Here is a 10,563-nt window from a genome sequence, read left to right as displayed (position 1 = left end):
CCGTCCAATTTTTTTGATAGAGAACATGATTCATTGAAAGAGAAACTGAATAGATCAGTCCAAGTCAATGTTTGAACTTTCCAATCTGTTCAAATACCCAAACCCGACACCTATATTCTAATCTTTTATCAATTGATCAATATTGGCTCAATCTAACCCAATCCAATATTAATTTATTATAGATGGACCAGGTCCAATCCAATCCAATTAATTCTTTGGACATAAAATCTGGACTGGTCTAATTCAATATATCATATTGATCCTTCCAAAATGATGTTGATTTGAACAAGGGCCCAATCCCAAAACCAGTACATTGACATTCGTAACACCCACGAGAGCACTATCTACACCTATCTAATGACATTCCTAATGCACGACTATAATCCGAGTTGATGCGATGTCTCCTTGGTGCTAGACACATAGGTTCGGACTAGCACGATCCAAAAATTCCAGACTACAGAGATCACTATATAATGGGGTGCTCACAAAAACCTAAAAACCAATTCAGAAATGTGGTTAATTGAATCGATCGATTCAATTTTGACTAGGTATTTTATGAGAAATCAAAGGATCGGTTTGATTTTTTATTAATCTAAAAAATGATGGTTAACTAAATCAAGCGGTATATATTTATATGTATTATATATTTAATATATTAAAATATATATGCATTATATATAAATATATTATATATTATATATTTTTATAAGGGTTTTTTACAAAAAATAAAGTTGGTTGAATCAACAAAATCAGATATGTTTGTAAACAAATTACAAAAACAGTGAGCGAGAAAAAAAATAATTTTTATGGACAAAATTACCCTCCCCAATTCTAATTTTTATCTTCCTTACTCATTCTATTTCTTCTTCCACTATAGCAAAACGGCCATCAGAATTTTGAACTATCTCTTGACTCCACCAAATTTTTTTACCATTTAATACGGCAACCACCAAACCAGGTATCCAGTTACTTAGTGTATCTAATTATCTATATATGCATTGTGGGTCTTGTTATTCGACAATTTAGGTGCTGTGAGGATAAGGGAGTGGGGTGGATGGCATACCATGCTTGGCTATTGAGACCAATTTCACATTTAGTATATGTGGAAGCAAGGTTTTTAAAATTGACCCAGAGAACTAATCTGTCAGGGGACTGATTCCTGAGTCAAAGGGTCCAATCATTTGAATCGAATGATCGGCCCATTTTGATAAAAAAATTAAAATGGTCAAAATTGTTGAACAGTTCAAATAGTTCAACCGATCGGGTCAACAATTTCTTGATCAAATCAACATTTTCTTTTTGCAAATATCTAGTTTTGGAAAAAAACGGAATCGGTCACCTGATCGGTTCTCGGGTTTTCGGTCTAACCATCCAGTCCGATCCGATTTTGAAAACCTTGTGTGGAAGAGTCGAACTTGAGGTGAAGGCAGCACTATAGCCATGGGTGTAAGCCAGGCAAGCAACTTTCCAAGACATTAGGGCTCAACTACTCAAATGGAGCTTTACAAGTATTATTATAGTCACTTCATGGTGGTGAATGAATATTGCTTGCACCGATTCATGATTAGAATTTGGAACATGGTTGATCTGGACAATTGGACAATTCGGCCCGGAACTGTCTAGGCAACCGGTATTGTTTTATCTCAAAATTGGTCATTAGCCAAAAATTGTTGAATCGGTTAACAACCTGTTGACCCAGGCGGTCGAACTGTCTATCATACAACGGGTTTTTGTTGTTTTATATTATTTTTAAAATTTTTATTATCAGAATGGGCTTCCATTCAAACTAGACGATCGAACCATCAACCCAAAAACCAATGGCCATAACATTCCATTTCCAGGTCATTTTTAAAAACCGTGATTTAAAATATATATTTGACGGACGGGAGCACATTAGAATTAGTATTGAAGGAATTTTCAATTATTCCCAATTCAGGAGTTGGCAAAATCCCATGTGAAGTATGCTATGTTTTGATGATTCAACACATGATTGTTCGCCTACCATTTCTTAAATTCAGAATAAACTTGCTCATATGGAAAGATTTAATTTCCCCATGAATTACAGGCTTACAGGCTTGATTTTTTCTAGGCATCTTTCAAAGGTGAAATTTGTAGGATTTCATAGAGGAATAAGGGGAAGAAAAAGATGGGAGGAAATTTCCTATGATTTTTTCAAATAATGGGTAATAGAGAAGTTGCTTTTTCAACAATGGGGAGTCAATACTCTAGTTCAAGATTCTGATTACGATTTTGCTACAGTGTAAGAGGAAGGAAGAAGAAGAACAAGAAAAAAGGGGGAGAGAGAAAAGTAGAAGAAGAAGAAGGGGCAACCACTTGTGGTCACCTTGTGTTGTAAAAATAATTGATGAAGGAAGATTTGGCCCGACCTCATAGTTACGCAATACGTGGCAAAGGCAACAGCTCGACACAAAAGCACGCCTAAGGTGCGAGCACCAAGGGGAGGAACCAGCGGACCGAATTCCCCTAACAGTAGTCCGAACTCCCTACTAGGAGCCCGAACTCTCCCTTAGGCCCCAAGCCACTCAAAGGACAATAACCCGAACTGGCCTGCCTTATAGCAGTTCGGAACACACCTCACCGAACTGGCCCGCCTTATAGCAGTTCGGGACTCACCTCACCAAACTGGCCTACACTACGGCAATACAGGGCATACCTCCGAATTCAAGACTTCACCTCGCTCACCACTCCAGTACTTCGCCTCTAGGACGCCAAACTAAACAAACTGTACCATGCCTGACACCGATGAAGTTCGTACCCGGGGGCGACGCACCTGACTGACTTGGGATCTGACGCTTGACAGCCGCACTTCAAAGGGCCACCTACCACTGCCACCTGACACGCCATCTCCAGTTACAGAGATGGCTCCGACAAGGAGCTGTGGCGGTTCTGTCCCAGTAGAAAGGATGGCACCCGAACTGGCAGAAGCAGAGGTAATCATACCCGACCTGACAGAGGCCTCGGGGTGAGTGCGCGAAGTGGTTATAAAAGACCCCCTACCTCCAACAACAAGGTATGTGAACTTTGTGTCATCTGGTCTTTACTTTGCCTTTGAGAAAATACTAACTTGAGCTTCGGAGTTATCTCACCGAATTCCCCCCGAAGTTTCCTCATCTTCTCCGTTTCAGGCTCCCCGTTGCTTCAGTCAGAGGCGAAATCGTTGATAGCTAAGACCGGCCGGATTGTGCACCATCAATAATAAAGAGGCATAATGGAACTTATCGATAATCGCTTTTTAAACCGAACTTGCAATGTTGTGATGTTGTTGTAGAAATTCGAAACTGGGAATTGCAAGGCTAAGTCGTGCTAAGTCATGCCACTTGGTCACTCTCCTTAAAACCGCATTTGCCCCCTACGGTGCAGCGGGGTGATCGCAAGTTGATCGCCAAGATAAAACAACCCACAATCCACTGGTAAGCATGCACTCACTTATCAGACATTTGCAAACTACAGAAGATTGGTGTTCATATTTCAAAGAAGACAAAGAGTAGGAAAATTGTTGTGTGTAAACTAGGTTGATTAACATCCCTTTTATAGATTGGTCTCAGACCCGAATGGACACAGATGTGTCATTTTAGACAAGAGCCTCTTCAGAACAGTGCACCTGTTCGAAGAGGCACAGGGAGGAAGAAGAGACACGAAAGAAAGAGAAATTTTTTTTTAAAAACATTAAGTTTGATACCCGTTCGAATGGACACAAAACCATTTAATTCGAAAATCAAATCCGGTTAAAAGCAAAAAACAATTCGATATATTGCATGTGTGTACACGTACATGCACCCGAGCCCATGCCCACGCTCACACTCACACCCCGACCTAACTCGGCTCAACGCGCACATGTGAAAAGCATCCTCAACCCCCTCTCACGTGCATAGAATATCTATAATGCTCTCCTCCTATGGGTCTCTACCTATAGAGAGAGCAAAACTACAAATATACTCTACTTCCACTCCTTTCCCAAACAATGTAGAACAATGATTTTTCCCATGCACTAAAGAAATTTTGAATCTCCCTTCAACACCATGTTTGACAGTGTCGATGGAAAGAAAAATAATAAGTAAAAAGAGAGAAAATTTTGAATCGAGGAGGGTAATTTGTTCGATAAAAGTTATCATTTTTTTCTCACTCATTGTTTTTGTTATTTGTTTGTAAACATATCGGATTTTGTTGATTCAACTAACTTTATTATTATTATTTTTTTATAAAAAACCCATTTTATAGTATTTTTAAAATGTTATATATCATTTATTATTTATAATATATTATGTTATATATTTATTTAAAAGATATGTTATAAATGTAAAAAACTGAAAAGTTAAAGAACTGAATTGATCAAAAACTGAAACCGATCAACCAATTAACTAGTGGTACCAGTTCAATTTTAATTCCGAAAAATATAAAATCTGATAGGATCGATTTGGTTTGTGAAAAATACTAACACTCTATGAGTATGTAATGTATTTAACGAGTTAGGCCCAAATCCCAGCTAGACGCAGTTCCATCTGAGACCCAATCTTTTTGTACATACCCATAACCAAGCACACTGGGATTCTGCTCGCTACGGTTTAAACAAAATTTATCGGTGAACAACCAATCAGATCACATAAACCTGAACATATCATATAAATTGAACCTGCCTAACCATCATGGCTCATTTTTTAATGTTTTCTTGATCTTGTCTTGATTAAGTTGAATTTAAGATCTTTTACATTGGGGTAGATCAGTAGATGCCACACTCATCCAAGGTTGGTAACATTTAACCGACATCTAAACTTTGAAATCTTCGTTTCTAGTATTTGGCTGTACGAAAGACGTGATACCCGAAAATTTATGACGGTTTCCTAGAAATGGTAAGCAATCAATTAGTACTTATCAAAATTCATTGTGTGATGTTTTGATTGGTTAAAGTTTTTCGAGTTTTATATCTTTCTAATAACAGATTTTTTCTTATTTTAATGAATCTCAATTAATAACTTAAGTTTTTTGGTTGAATGGTTCTTTTATTTTTGAGACGATATCGGTGTCTATTAAGTGAGGTCCCCGAATAAGTTTTTATTCTCTAACCCAACCCCTAGATGCATTAAGAGGTTTTGGATGTATAATGGATTGGATTTGTTTGTTTAAAGAAATGGGCTTGGTATTTGCTAAGGTTGCGCTTATTTTGAAGTGTAAATCAAACCAAGGTAAACTGTACATTCCGGTTTGATTTTGCAAGCAAATGGATAGAGTGTATAAATCAGTGTAAAATTCCATTCTGAAATCCTTTAAATTGATAATCGATGTAAAAAAATATATCAAAATTATTGATGTAAAACTAATTCGTTTCTACGACTGAAGTAAAACTCATCTCACTCTAACGTATATCTTCTCCAATTTTCCATTTGATTTATCTCTCGTTGGTCCCGCTGCTTCTATGTGGAATATCCGGTATGAGAATCTACTCTTCTTCGGACAATCCAATAAACATAAAAAGGTCATAAAAGCAGTACCAAATATAGATTAGAGAAATCTGAACCAGGCAAATACTTCGTATTGTTGTTCCTTTGTCTCCTTCTCGGACAATCCATTTGTCGTCGGATTCAGTGGAAGAAAACTTCAGATTCATGCCCTCCTCGGACCAGAAAAACAATTGTACTGTCAAACTCTTCCGAACCGGTTTACAAAAAAAGGTCGAAGAAACAAATTTTCAGCTTTTGCTTATTCTCTCTACCTTCTACTCGCCTTCTCTATTTTCGCATTCTCTCCCACTCTACTTTTATTCTCTTTGTTTTTACTCTAATCTCATCTTTTTTGTTTCTTCACTCCTTGCGAAACCCACTCCGAAGCTGCATTTACGACTGGGATCACTTGCCTACCACTGGCTTAATGTAGAACATTGGATTTACAATCAATCACACGGTTGTTGTTGGCTAGTACCAACATTGTAGAAGAACCCGTTGTTGGATGTACTGGACAATGAAGAGCTTAGCCCTTTCGGACAGAACCGCCACATGTCAAATTCCATCTCACTTTTCTTCCACCCCAAGTTTGTTCACTTTACTCTCTCACCCCTCCTTACTATATTGATATTCAGTTGCTCTTTTGATGATGCCGACAACAACCCGTCAAGATGCAGATATCTCTCTTCTTCTATATGATTTCTCATCAGCTACCCTTGGTTACTTGGTTAATTGTAAAAGCTACAAAAGAATTCACATGGGTGAAATATCAGTCAAAGTCAGTCAAATCCATTATCGCATCTCCAGCTCCAAATATCGGTGTGTATTTTAAATATCGACAAAAATCTTCATCAAAATTTACACCTTGATAATCAAACATGATCGATGTAAATATTAAAAAACAACCGGTTCTAATTTTCATTCATTACTGAACTGGATCATATTTTCCATTGGTGTAAAATTGAATTTACACCTAAAACAAACGTAACCTAAGAAAAAGGAGTGCAAATGTGGGACAAGTAGTATGACTGTTTGAAACTATCAAAAGTCGATACATGTTGGCTCTAATCAAATTATAGCAAACCTTGAAGCTTTGATGAATGTACACTGTTATGGGAAGCTCTTGTTGAAACCATTGCTATTGTTTTATACGTAAATAATTCTGTGGTGGAATCTAGAGATGCCTAAACTATTGCCACCAAGGGCTAGTTTGAACAATACCATAGGCATTAATTGAGCAAAAAATTGTAAGCAAAATCAATAGTGAGGTCTTCATTTGAACATGCTAGTCATCATGGTTTTGAAAAAAAGACCAAAAATGGAACCATTGTGACCATCAGTTCTCGGGTCAAACAGTCTGACCATCTGATACTAATCTGGCCATTGGACGGTTTTAGGACCCAAAACTATACTTAGATCCATGGCCAGTCTCAGATCAACTGGTCCGACCATCCGATCCAGTCGGTTTTCAAAATCATGGTCACCGCATAATTCGGATCAATTGGAAAACTGGTTGGTGTAACAAATGCTGATATACCAATAAAACCAATTAGAATGGGTAACTTATCCAAAACATTTGTGGAGACCAAGATTCAAGTAAAACAAATGGAAGGATATCATGTTTTGCTATAGCAAACATTGATTTCATTCTACAACATTTTCTGACTTGTACGCTCATATTCAAAACAACCATCTTTCATGACACTAAAGCTCTATTTGTTTGTGATGCCAATTTCAACTAGATATAAATTTTGTACTTGGTTCAGTTTTACAATATGTTCTTCATAGTTATGATTTTGCACTCCTATCTGATATAAAACATGTACATTTTGTTTTATTTACACTTAGAGACTATACAAATTGTGCATCCCAAAAACAGAAATGCAAAAGTTGCACCACCGTCTTCCTACCTTAGTTCTTTCCCATATAGGCCCCATTCATTTTTTGATAAATTATTTACCTAGTTAAGTGCATTGACATGGGTAATGTTTCCTAAATAAGACTTGTCTGAGTAAATGCATTCAACCAATTTTTAATCATGAAATTTACTTGGATAAAGTAGGTAATTTACCTATCTATTATTATAAGAGACAAAATTGTCCATTTGTATTTTAACATTTTCTCCTCCCACGCAGAAGATGGATATCACTTTCCCAAATAAATGATACCAAGACCCGGTTTGCTTTTCGGTAAGTTATTTACCCAGGTAAATGCAATTACCTGGATAAGCACATTTACCCGTGTTCCAGGTAAATAAGGTAATGACCATTTTAGTCATAAAAATCCATTATTAAAAATTGGCATTTTTATCCTATTCAAGTATTAACAACTTTCCTCCTAGGTGGGAATTGAGATGAGTATACCTAGGAAAATGAACTTTCAACAAAAATCCCATTGACCAACTTTCTCCACTCTCAAAATCCAAAAAAAGAATGCCCCAAATGAAAATTTGATTTATCATGGGTCCCACAATAACCAAAAAAACAAATGTGAAAAACTTTGGCCAATTTTCTCATTGACTAATTACTCCCCCCTCCCAACTTATCGAAAACAAACACCCATAAAATGGAAACCATATCATCTTGCTTCCTTCGATGTATGGGTTGGATCTATTTATTCATTTATACCATTTGAGAAATGGGATCACAAAGCTTAATTTGGTACAACACTTGGATGACAAAGGTTAATCCACTGCTCTAACTCTTTGATATGAAATTGGTTTTTGGGTTGGTCCGTTTTTCGATGGATATGTTTTTGGGTTGTTTCAATATATTCCGTTATTGCTGCTGGATTGGCCGTAGGGCTTGCTTCTATTGGACCTGGAGTTGGTCAAGGTACTGCTGCGGGCCAGGCCGTAGAAGGGATCGCGAGACAACCAGAGGCAGAGGGTAAAATACGAGGTACTTTATTGCTTAGTCTGGCTTTTATGGAAGCTTTAACAATTTATGGACCAGTTGTGGCATTAGCACTTTTATTTGTGAATCCCTTTGTTTAATCTTAGAAATGTGATTAAAAATGTATTTTTGATTTTTTTCTTATTGCTTTGCTTAGATTTGCCTCTTGCTTTTTCGAATTATATCAAGATATCACTCCTACAATGGCCTAATTTTTCTTCTGATGATCGATTCAACCTCTGATAAAAAGATATACTTTAGTTCTATTTCATCTCTTCAACAAGTTTAGTAATGAGCATAACGGCCCTATTGTTCCGATGGAGAGAAGAACCTATTATTAGCTTTTCGGAAAATTTCCAAACGAACAATTTCAATGGAATCATACTAGCTAGACAATCTCGATTAGTTAGAATCTTTTTACATCACTTAAATGGTTGAGTTTAATTCACTAATATTAGGAGACCATTTCAATAACCTATTTGATTTGTTATTTAGGCTGTGTTTGGTTGCAGTATAAATAAATTTGCACTGATGCAAAATCATGATAGCACAAATGATTTGAACATAAATTCTGACCTATTTTTCTATCAAATTTTTGTTTATTTTGTTTGATTACAGTATAAATGAAGTAAATTAAGACATAAAACAAAATAAAGTAAAATTCAAAACAAAATAAAAAAAAGAATTTGCATTTTTTACATTTGCATTCCCATGCATTTATACTAGTACAAATAAAAGTGCACTGCAATCAAACACAGATTAGGCTCAATATGAAAAGAGTGCAAATACAAATATATACCATACAAATATATACAAAATACATTATTTTGCACTATACATATTTTTACCTATACTCTTCCTAAACTAAGCCTTGTTTGAATAAACCATATTAGTTGACACTTGATACATTATTTACATGGTTGAGGCTTTCTCATGAGTCATGAGGCCATTTTGATGTGGTTCTTTTTTTTTTTTTTTTTTTTGAACGGGTAAGATTAATTGAAATCTTGATATATTGTTTGAATGGCTAATGTTTATTTGAATAGCTTAAGATAAAAGGGTGAAGTTAGTCTTAATCGGGTTTTGAGTTGAACCTGATCCAACGCATTGGGGCGGGGCCAGTTTTTGCATACCCTATCTCTAACCCCCTAACATATGAACTGCACTCTGTCCTCACCCCATACCCCTCCAGGGCTAAAAATCTCAGCTCTATGTCTCCATCCTTGTCATAGCAGGGAATGGGGATCCCAGAATTTGCCCCACCCCACCCCACCCCAGCTACTCTCCTGTGTGCAAACCAATTTTTTGAGATAAGCATATATACATATATTATAATATGTTATATAATATATGTATAAAATTTATTTAATATATTATACAACATAAAATTATTATAGGTGCCATGCTATATATAATATTTATAAATAAACTATAAAATATAATATAGAATAATATATTAGACATATAATATCTATTAGATAGGTTCAAGGTTGGGTTTGGGTGCGATAGACTCCCACCCCATCTACAATTATCAAGTTCTGGGTTTCTCTGAAACCAAACTCAAATCCGATCAACAGCAAAAAAAAGTTGCCCCCATCAAGGGTTGGGGGTTAAATTACCATCATACTAAACCTGACCTATTGAGATTTGAGATATGACGCATGGGAATATTTGCAAAAGTAGTCTTTTAAGTAATTGAGTATAAGGATCTGTTATTCATATGACAGGAGGGTCGGGTTCAACATTCTCTTTCTTTTGGTAGGGTGGAAATAGCTTTGAATTGGGTTTTTTTTTTCTAAGCCAAACCCAAACCGCAAACCAGATCTGTCAATAGATTGGTTTTTAATTGACAATCCAACCAAACCAAAATCTTGTGAATCCTATGTGTAAAAAGAAGTTAATACCACTTCTAATAGGATTATTAAGTGTGTATGTACTTTGCATCTCTCAATCTAGATGATGATAATTATAGTAATAATATATTCAAAATTTTCTATAAATTTTATGTATTTTTATTTTATTATTTTTTTTATTTTTTATTATTAATCAGATGCATATTGCAAAATCTAAATCTGATTACATAAACACATCATCCAAATATGTGATGATCAAAATGAATTGTGAAGTTTCAAGTATCATTGACATGCCTACCTACTTGGCTAGACTCTTTTTTTGCTAGTGTTTTATCTTTTTGTTGTATCTTTTTGTTTGTT

Source organism: Nelumbo lutea, chromosome 4 (genome assembly GCF_056320005.1).
Source record: "Nelumbo lutea isolate HS-2025 chromosome 4, American lotus-T2T, whole genome shotgun sequence".
Lineage (NCBI taxonomy): Eukaryota > Viridiplantae > Streptophyta > Magnoliopsida > Proteales > Nelumbonaceae > Nelumbo > Nelumbo lutea.
The sequence above is the reverse complement of the archived record's forward strand: the minus strand, read 5'-3'. Positions refer to the sequence as shown.